Source organism: Schistosoma mansoni, chromosome W (genome assembly GCF_000237925.1).
Source record: "Schistosoma mansoni strain Puerto Rico chromosome W, complete genome".
In the NCBI taxonomy this organism is placed as follows: Eukaryota; Metazoa; Platyhelminthes; class Trematoda; order Strigeidida; family Schistosomatidae; genus Schistosoma; species Schistosoma mansoni.
Window position 1 is genome coordinate 9,043,647 of NC_031502.1, and position 10,872 is coordinate 9,054,518.

The following is a 10,872-nucleotide window of genomic DNA, read 5'->3' on the forward strand; positions in this document are numbered from 1 at the left end:
ATATTTCTTCGTTCAGTTAGTGTTTTTGATTTCTTGATGGGAATATTTACTAACTCAAAAGCCATAGCAACTGTCCTAAAACTGATTTCAATTATGGTTAATTTTAGTTAAGCCCGTTTATTAACTTATTTAACAGACAATGTTATTCGAACAGTAACAATTCGCATGTTTCTTTGTACTATTATGATCACTATCATATATCTGTATAAACGTGTAAGCTTGATCGAATGACAGACTCTAGTTAAAAGGTTAATCGCTTAAATATAACTTGATGATTCATTCTCTTCCCCATGTGTATATGTACTCTAATCCTATTATTAGCCTTTGCTTCGCTTTGCTATTCCGCTACGCGATTTGATCATAAATATGCCTTTGTATTTCCTCGCATACAAATATTCGCCTCCGCTTCAAATTCGCTTGATGTACTTATAGTTTTGTGATGTATGTTATCCGCTAATAAACTGTAGTTGCCGCTTCCTATTGCCATTTGATTTTGAACACCGTTGAGATTGATAATAATAACGGTTATTGAGTTGATTGATTAACGAAACAAAGCCACTACACAGCAAATGTAAGGCGAGAACCAAGCAGATAATAGCAAAGTCCATTGTGAATTTTATTAAAGTTTTCCTTAAAAATCAAGATTACCATATGTAATGTATAAGGCCCAGATAACTTGGAGTTTTTGTGATATTATTAGAAGTCAAGTTAAAAACATGTCTTGTTTTGTTACTTATTTTTGTGATTCAGTTCGAAAATTCCTGATTATTGCTATGATATTCATTACTCAATCAACTTGTAAAACATTACTTACTTACGCCTATTAGTCCCAATGAATCATGGGCCGCAAACCAGCATTCTCCAACCCACTCTGTCCTGGGTCTTCCGTTCTAGTTCTACCTAATTATTCTTCATTCTTCTCATGTCTGTCTCCATTTCTCGGCGTAATGTGTTCTTTGAACTTCCTCTTCCCCTTCGGACTTCAGGATTCCATGTGGGGGCTTGCCTTGTGGTGCATTTGGGTGCTTTCCTAAATGTGTGTCCTATCCACTTCCAGCCCTTTTTCCTGATTTCATTCTCCACTGAAATCCGATTTGTTCTCTCCCACAGTAGCTTGTTGCTGATAGTGTCTGACCAACGTATCCGAAGTATTTTGCGTAGACAACTGTTGATAAACACTTTTATCTTCTGGACGATTGTTTTCGTAGTTCTCCAACTTTCCGCTCCATATAGTAGAACTGTCTTGACATTTGTATTGAAAAGTCTGATCATGGTGTTGGTTGACGATTGTTTTGAGTTGCAGATGTTCTTCAATTGTAAATATGCTGCTCTTACTTTGCCGATCTGCGCCTTCACATCTGCATCAGATCCACCGTGTTCATCAATAATGCTGCCCAGATATGTAGAGGTTTTTACATCCTCCAAAGCTTCTCCGTTAAGTGTAATTCAATTGGTGCATGTTGTGTTGTATCGGAGAGTCTTACTTTCCCTTTGTGTATGTTGAGAACGACTGCTGCTGAGGCTATTGCTGCACTGGTCGTTTTCTCCTGCATTTATTGTTGCGTGTGAGATAGAAGAACCAGATCATCTGCGAAGTCTAAATCATCCAGCTGCATCCTAGCTGTCCACTGTACCCCATACTTCCCCCAGATGTTGACGTCTTCATAATCAAGTCGATCACCAGAAGAAAGAGGAAGCGTGAGAGTAAGCAACCTTGTCTGACACCGGTCTTTACCTTGAACGAGTCAGTGAGCTGTCCTCCATGCACGATTCGGCAGCTTAATAGATCATACGAATTCCGTATGATATTGACACAGGCACGCTGTAGTGTCTAAGAAACCTCCATAGTGTTGTCCTGTCCATGGTATCAATTGCTTTCTCGTAGTCAATGAAGTTGATTTGGAGTAATGAATTCCATTCAATTGATTGTTCCACAATGATCCGTAGTGTTTCGACTTCGTCTGTACTCGACCGATCCTTACGGAATCCAGCCTGTTGGTCTCGAAGTTGGGCATCTACGGAGTCCTGCATTCTGTTTAACAATACCCTGTTGAAGACTTTTCCTGGTATTGAGAGAACAGTGATGCCCATGTAGTTATCACACTTGCTGAGATCGCCTTTCTTTGTTAGTTTGATCAGATGTCCTTCATTCCAGTCTGTTGGTACTTTTTCTTCATCTCAAATCTTACTGAAGAGAATGTGGAGTATCTTTGCAGACTTGTAAATCATAATATTTTGATTATAGATCACGAGGTAACTAAGAAGAATACCATCATTCTGTTCTTACAGTGCGAACTTAAATTTATATACAAGTTAAACGTGAAATTTTCTGTTGAAATTTTGACACTTTGTCAAATTATTAAAATGAAATCTATTCAAGGCAAATTATGCCTAGTGGAAAAGCAAATGATGTCTATCAATATGATATACAAAAAAAGGTATGCAGAGGAAAAAAATAACAAAACTATACATCGAATTTTTTTAACAGTTTGACAAATTGACTTTCAGACAAGTGTAAAATATTCCTACTCATCAAGTTGCCAAATGTGTCTATGTTAAGCAAGATGTATTGCTATGTTTTATGTTCGTTAGGGACTACGGTGATTTAAAATTAAGAACTATGAACTACTCGACAGATCAGACAGCTGATATATCTGATATTAACAATTATCTTCAAAGCAGTGGGACAAAAGTGATCAGAAAAAGCTTGATATTAAAGAATTCATAGTTGAAATAGAATAAATCCGTATATTTGACAACCGAGAATCACCTTGGGATTCAGTTACATTATTAAACTAAAAGGTGTAACAACCAGTCAAAGAACATCACAGGTCAATGGAGAAATTTGAATCGGAAAAAAGTCACTCAGGTTATCTTTCATGGAAGTACTAATATTTATCAGCAAAATACCAGATAACCATGGGTTTCCTTGACGTATATCTAACAGAGCAACCACTAGATCAGATAATTGATTTGATGAGTTCACTAAGCGACGACATTAGACAACGTTTTCGAATAAAATTACAAGGTATGAAAGCGAAACATAATGTGTTATGTAGTCTTTAGCAGAAAGCAATATAAACTTCGGTACTCCTTGAAAAGAGAGAGGCACTAAACTGTTGTTCCACTTTAGCTATGAGCAATCCCAAGACAAATATATCACTACAATCATTGTTATACTTATTTTAGTACATAGTGATTGAAATCAATCCAGACTAAATACAAGAATATCATAATATATTCTGTTTTATTAAAGGTGGGTTTTTAATATTTTTGTTTAAAGATGCAATAGATAGATATTTATTCTAACGGGAAACCCACAAATGTCGCTACGTTAACTGACTGATATAATAATTTAGAGCTTAACTACGATTTTTAAAAGTCAATGTGAATTAACTAAAAATGTGTTTGTGATCATTGGACATTTGCCACAAATATACGTTACTATATACTTATATACCTTGTACTAAGAATTCTATATTGTACCGAATATATAGTATTGGATAAAACCATTAATAATGATAATCTATATCATCGGTCAGTTGGTAAAAGAAAACCTAATTCCTGGGACAAATATATGTAAGTTAAAGTTACGACACTTCTTTCCAAAACAGTGATAGACAGATTAACAAAACGAGATTTAGAGAAGTGTAAATACTAATTTCAAATGAAATGATGAACTAGTTCTAAAAAATATGACATAAGGAATATCAATAGGACCAAAAAATAAGAGAAATTAGGGATTCGAATCTCAACAGGAAAAGTGGTTGTGATCGAGATATCACAACTGATTTCAGGCTATTCCAGAAGATATTTCTAGCAAAATATTACAGTTATGGTGAACGTTATAACCCAATATATTCGAAACAGGTAATTGCTGACTACAATGAATAATGAGAGATTACTATTATGTAATCCCTCAAGCTTTATTCTAATGAATTATTACGGCTAATTGAAAACAAAAATTTCTTCAGACATTGTGTTCTTAATATTTTATTTTTATCTCAAGACCATACTTATTGTTGTAATGGTGAGGTTTCGTTACAATTTTAATTGCTTTAAACATCTAGAGAAAACAATCGATAACAAAAGAGACAGACCAACCGATGGGGTTCAGGAGCAAAGAACAGACGAGTAGAACACTTTAAAGAGCTCTTGAATAAACAGACACCGATGAACCAACCGGACATCAAAACACAATGCACATACGATCTCCCTACAAAGGGATCGAAGAACACTATAGAATCTTCTCCAACACTATGGACTTTCTGAAAAGATCGTCACCTTCACACGGGACTTCAAAGAGAGACTAAGTCAAAATGGTATGCATTGAGGGGAGCTCACAGATCCATTCCAAACGAAGACTTTTGACAGATGAGGTTGACTACTAACTATTTCCCTCTTTATTTCTGGTTGTTGACTGGATCATGAGGACCTCCAAATCTCAGAAGAAGCACAAAACACAGTGGAGAGCTCTAAGGCAGCTAGACGACTTAGACCTTGTGGATGACTTAGCTCCGTTATCGTACATACGGGCAAAATTGAAGACGAATACATCCGGTGTAGTAGCGCCTCCCGAAGTAGGAGGCCCCGACATTCTCAAGAGTAGGAGAAAGACCCTAGAACACAACTCAACAAGTAGAAACCAAATTAAGCACGATTGCAAACCTATAGGAAAGGTGGAAGGCTTTAATTAAACGAGCAGCACCGTCACTAAACAAGAAGAATCTGATACAATTGTGAAGACAAAAGGCCTCAAAACAAGGACATCATTCCTACAATTGAAGAATATCTGAAACTCAAAATAACTGTCAGTCAACACTTAAGTCAGGATTGTCAATACCAATGTTGGAACAGTCCTAATCTACAGAACTGAAACCCGGAGAACTACCACAACCGTCACCAAAATTGTACAGGTGTTTATAGACAGCTGTTTACGCAATATACTCCAGATGGATTGGTCTGAAATAGTCACTAGTGACTTGCTCAGGTGTTGAATAAACCAGCCGTCGGTCGAGGAGGAAATTAGGAAGAGATGCTTGAGGTGGATGAGACACACTTTGTGGAGATTATGAAGTTGTACCTCAAAGCGATCCCTAACTTTGAATGTTTGAGGTAAAATAAGAAGTGGCAGACTGAGGGAGAGATGGTACCATGAATCGGATGAAGACATCATTATCAAGAATAGTACTTGACAACAATTCTCAAGATGTAACAGCTGTTTGTAAGTCAATAGCACGTTTGAACCATCAGTTTTCTCAGTTTTTACCCAGAATTTGAGGAGTTTCTTCTCATGAAATTTTATGTTCACTTCACTCTCCATTCACTACAGTAAGCGCATATGCCTCTGCAGTCAGAGAATGCCTGAAGTAACCCGACTCAAGCAAGCGAGACTTTTCTCAGACTTACAAGAAATGTTACTGGTCACACTGATAACGTCAAACAAACGTATCAAGTATTTATCTACACATGTCGGCAGACTGACTATTAACCTTTAACCGAGCTTAGTTTGATACTTAGTTGCAACGAAGACTAAAGTTTATTTGGTTACATCAATCCCTTTAGGGCGAAACGTTGGTTGTCTTTTAAGGCGCGAGATGAACTTGAGGCGAACTGGATCATGATCAGAGTCCATATAAATAATGCAAAACTGGCGATAGTCTTACACACAACCAGGTTGCCTGTACATGATCACGATGTGATCAACCTGAATCTAGGCTTGACTTGTAGGACAGGATGCCGGACAACATATTGGCGACCGATGAGGCCCCTTTGGTTATCTAAACGACTTTCCTCTGTACCAAAACGCTCAATTTAAATATTTAAATTTCAAGCAATTAGTCCCTTTGATAAATTTCGATGATGTAATGAGAAGACGAAGATTATCAGAACTATGTGATATATTAGCGCAATACATTTCGAACAATCTGATCACACATATACTTGTTAAGAACATTTATATATAAAAATAAAAGGTCAACTAGACTGGAAATAGGGGTAAGAATAGACAAGGATAATAATGATAAAATAATGTGAAAACAATTTGACACCTAATCACTCTGGCTAATAAGTATATATTACCAGAGTAGGTTTGAGGAGAGAACAAACTGTTTTCGAATACACAAAGGGGTTTTGAATTTTCGTATGGCTAAGGCTTCAATAAACCTCAGTATACGCCCTTTTACTTTTTTAAACAACACAACAAAAGCCGAGTTTAGATCAATCTTATGACCTGTTTCGATTATATGTTTGGCAATAGAGGATGATGGGTGTTTATCCTCATTCGACTGTATTTGTTTTTGCAACCATTTTGGTACATGTTCACCCACTCTAATTTTCAGATCACGATTACTCCTCCCTATGTATGTGTGACCACACACACATTTAAATTGGTAAACACAGTGGCATGTGATAAAATCGTTTTCATGTCTTTTAGGTTTTGGATGAAGCATGTACCTCGTTCTTTCTTTGATAATGACCTTCGCTGCAGCATTCGATCAGCACTAATAAGGACTTGACACGCATGACATTGATCACCACCCAGTGATCAATCAATTGTGATTACATCTCAGTCCTACAGGAGGTTGAGTGGCACGGGATCGAATCCGCCAGGGAGCATCAGTTCCCTCAAGATTACAGGTACACCTTGCTGACGAGTGCCAAGTAGCACGAAACCCGGGTCCAGGGTTTCCTTTTGACCACCTCCAACCACCATCTTACCTCAGCTGCACAATACGTTTTATTGATGACTGATTTAAGCCTTTGTTTCAATGAATGGATATTTGAATCACCTCTAAATGGTAAGGTGATGTAGACAGGCTTTTTTTCCACCAAGGCTACAGTAGGTCTCAATGTGCCATGAACTTTCAATCTATTGTTCAGTTTAAGTGGATAACCATTCCCCATTAATGTCTTGTTTAACAACTTAACATCATCATCAATAGCGTCATTTGTGCAAATACGATGAAGCCTTTTATACAGGCACCTTATCAAACCCCGTTTGTATTGCACAGGGCAATAACTATAGTAACTAAGGTATTGACCCGTCCACGTTGGTTTTCGAAAAATAGATCGTTTGATTGAGCCATCTTCCCGTCTGCTTAGAAGTATATCTAGGAGGGGAATAATACCACATACTCTTATTTATAGGTAAACGGATGTGAGACTATGGAATTGTTTTTAATTTAAAGACCATTGTTTACAAAAAGTCTATAATGTAAATAGATGGTAGAAAGATTCAGGTTAGTACTACAATCTCTGTCGAATGATCCCCCGTGGGGCAGAACATTTAACTGATAATAGAATTAATCTTTAGTTACATCCGAACTTAAATCAAGTGGACTTAGGGAGAGATATGGAAAAGACATGATTTACATCCCTGTTAGATTAGATTTCACCAATAGAATATAACATCTCTTACTTATCGTACAAAAGATATTGAATTAAAAGATAAGCATCGATGAAAGTGGTTAAAATCCGTTTTTAGTGATATCTGTACTAAACTCTAAATGAATCGGTTGCTCGATAAAGCTGTTAATAGGTATTCTGAAAAGTCTTGTGTTTTTACCTTCAAAAAGTGTTTAATCATACATAATATCTATAGAACAAAACCTTTCATCAAACGAATAGTTCGTGATCTAAGGTAATAAAATAAAGTAAATTTTGGTCAAAAGAGGGACTAAATGGAATAAATAACTAATAACCTTTAAATAGGTCATTACTTTCATTGAGGTCATTTGTATATATTTTATGCCTTTGTTTCACTCTTTAATTCGTGTTTTTTTCTTCCTCTGAACTAATTTTTACTATCAATTACGTAAACATCTTGATTTGGCGCCAAACAGTAGATAAAACATTATTGAGTAATAAAAATATCCCTAATTTACAATACTAATCGTACGGAAAAAAATGGAATGAAATCAGTTGACGGTTTATTTTTAATCTGTTACTTTTATTACATGACATTTGCCTACTTTTTGCTAAATGATAAAAGGAAACTGAATGACAGTTGAATGTCGTAAAAAAAGAACTGTTTTGATATCTTCTTTGTTTTTACAGTTTAGTGACCCTTTAAGTGAATTGGAGCAATATGAATGGACAGTGCATCCATATGGTTAGAATACTACATAACTTGGTTAAGTATTATTTCTATCAACCTTCGTTCCCGCTTATTTATTACTGGAGCTATACAATTAATTCTCCTCGTATCTGAAATTAACAACTATTGATTTTGACATATGACACTGATTTTCTGGGTTTACCGTCCGATGAGAGCTCTCACTCTTTATCAGCTTCACTCATAATGTTATTTGTATATAATTATGGACTGTTCATTAGCCATTATTACCAAAATCCTGAGGTTAAAACAGGTTAGAGAAATTGAATTCAATATAAATCCTACATTCATAAGCGAAAAAAGAGTACAAAATCGTATCATACCATCTGCATAATGACATCAGGCATCATTTTAATGTCGAATCATTAGAATATTGATGAATTATTAAAATCCAGTTTAAGTAACTTCCATTCAGCAACCGATAATGCACTTCATATTTATATAATTCTACTATTTCCTTGTAGAACGATATTACAATTCAGGAATAATATACATATAGCAGAAACTGAGTTATCTCACTTATACTAAAATTAGCTCTTAAAATTGAGTTCGAATAAACTTGCGAATCATTTTTATTTGAATTTATTTACAGTAATTAGGTAGTTACAAACTTAATTCATCAACGGCTAGAGGAGCTCGACAACACTATTAGCTTACAGAACAATATGTTGATAATATTCAGTGACTATCAGATCATAGATTTCGATCCTCTACAACAGCTCAGACCAAAACAATTTTTCTTTAATTACTTGTCACAAAAACGACGTCTCCACCGAATACATTCGGCGATTACTTATATGCTGTTCACTAGGAGTAACTCTTATTATTAAGAAAACTAAAATTACATTACATACGTTATTAATTTCGAATCATCGTGATTATGCTGTATTTTCAACACTTTCCTACTCACGTTTGTGGGAATTTTCTTCTCCCATGATATTTTATAAATTTTCAGAAGAAATAAAACCCATCCTAAAACATACAGAACTAAATTCACATAATATTGTTTGGTTGAATCTTCCCATTGATGCTTAAGACTGCAATTGATCATCCAGCTGACGAGTTCCAAATAGGACGAGATGCGCGTACTGGGTTCCACTGCTAGTCATTATCCATCTTTGCTTATAATACAGAACTAAAGCTTTCTACAAACCATCCAGTAATCTTCGAAATGTAGGTATCATTACCAAGGTTTGACTTGATAATTTCGAATAAATTGAGCATTGGGTAGATTGTTATAAATAAATAATAATAAGTAATATCCCAATGAGTAGAAAAATTAGACTATTTGACGTTTCATGACTCAGTGTAAGCCACTTCCTTGGAGAATAAATAACCAAATCAAAATTAATCCAAGTCTAAACAGTACAAAGGAACAACTCAAGAATATTATGTGATCAATCGAAAAACAGGTCTGAATAAATCACCGTTATGTCATTTCGGTCAAGGTGATTCATAAGCGACATGTATGTAAATTTGTGTGTGTATGTATGTATGTTGTATGTGTACACTGTTGAGTGAAAAATATGTGACCCTTACAGTGATAAAGCATAGAGTTTAATTTGTAAGATAACGTGAATTGTGAATAATATCAGACTAGGTGACTAGGATAGATAGTCCACGTACGATGTATGGTAAGGCCTTCTTTTCTATTGAGAGCAGTGGAACTAAGCATTATATGGGACGCTTCAGCTACTCTCCTTTCTTTGTAATTGGAAAAACCTTTTTGTAATATTACAAACAAAATAAAGAAAATCTAATTTTTCTACTCATTGGGATATTACAAATATATTATTTATTTATAATCTTCAAAATGCTTTGGTTATAGTTAAGGAAAATATTCTGTTTACATCCACACAAAATTGTGTCTGCAGATTAGGTTGTGTCGATTGTAAAACGTTTCTTGTTAGAGTGTTCTCATGAAATCTGGACTCATTCCAAGGAACGCTTAAACTACGCTAGAAGATCTAGTAATCCTGTGGAGTTGGAAAATCTATAAATTAAACCGGCAATAGTAGTACAGGTTATTTTGATCAACCATCAAATTGATATTGCAAATATCAAGAAAATCCTAAAAGATTTTTCCAATTATAAAGGCGAATAGCTGAAGCATTTCATATAATGCTAAACCCCTCTATCCTCAACAGGAAAGAAGGCCTGACTACTTACTCATCCACCTTGATCTATTTATCTAAACAATAAATGTAGCTTTGTTCATATCTTACACAACTAGCACATGCTTACACACACAGATTCTAATACTACTACTTTATACTGAAAATTTCACATTTTTTCATATCCATATAAATACACAAATCGATGTCTCACACAGAATTATTGACCAAAAATTAACATGACATTGACGTGACCAGACCTATTTTAACTTTGATATCGACTGAACTAAATATTCTGTCTTGTTCCTTTGCTCTATTTAAACTTAAGTTGATTTGAAACAGTCATTTATTTGCTCACTCTGAAGAAGTGGATTACGCTATGTCACAAAATATCGGAAATCCAAATTTCCATTCATTTGAATATCACAAAGATGTTACCATCTTATTATTATCTCTCTACCAATACTCAATTTATTAGAAATTGTATTTTTCAGTTTATAAACTAAAACCTATTTTTTAGCATTCTAATACGTGATTAAGAATTAGAGAATAGGTCCCCTATGGTAATCTCTTTTAACCCTAATAATTTAGTTATTATTGTAGCAAAACACAATAAAATTGCAGGGTGGTTTTTATTTGTAT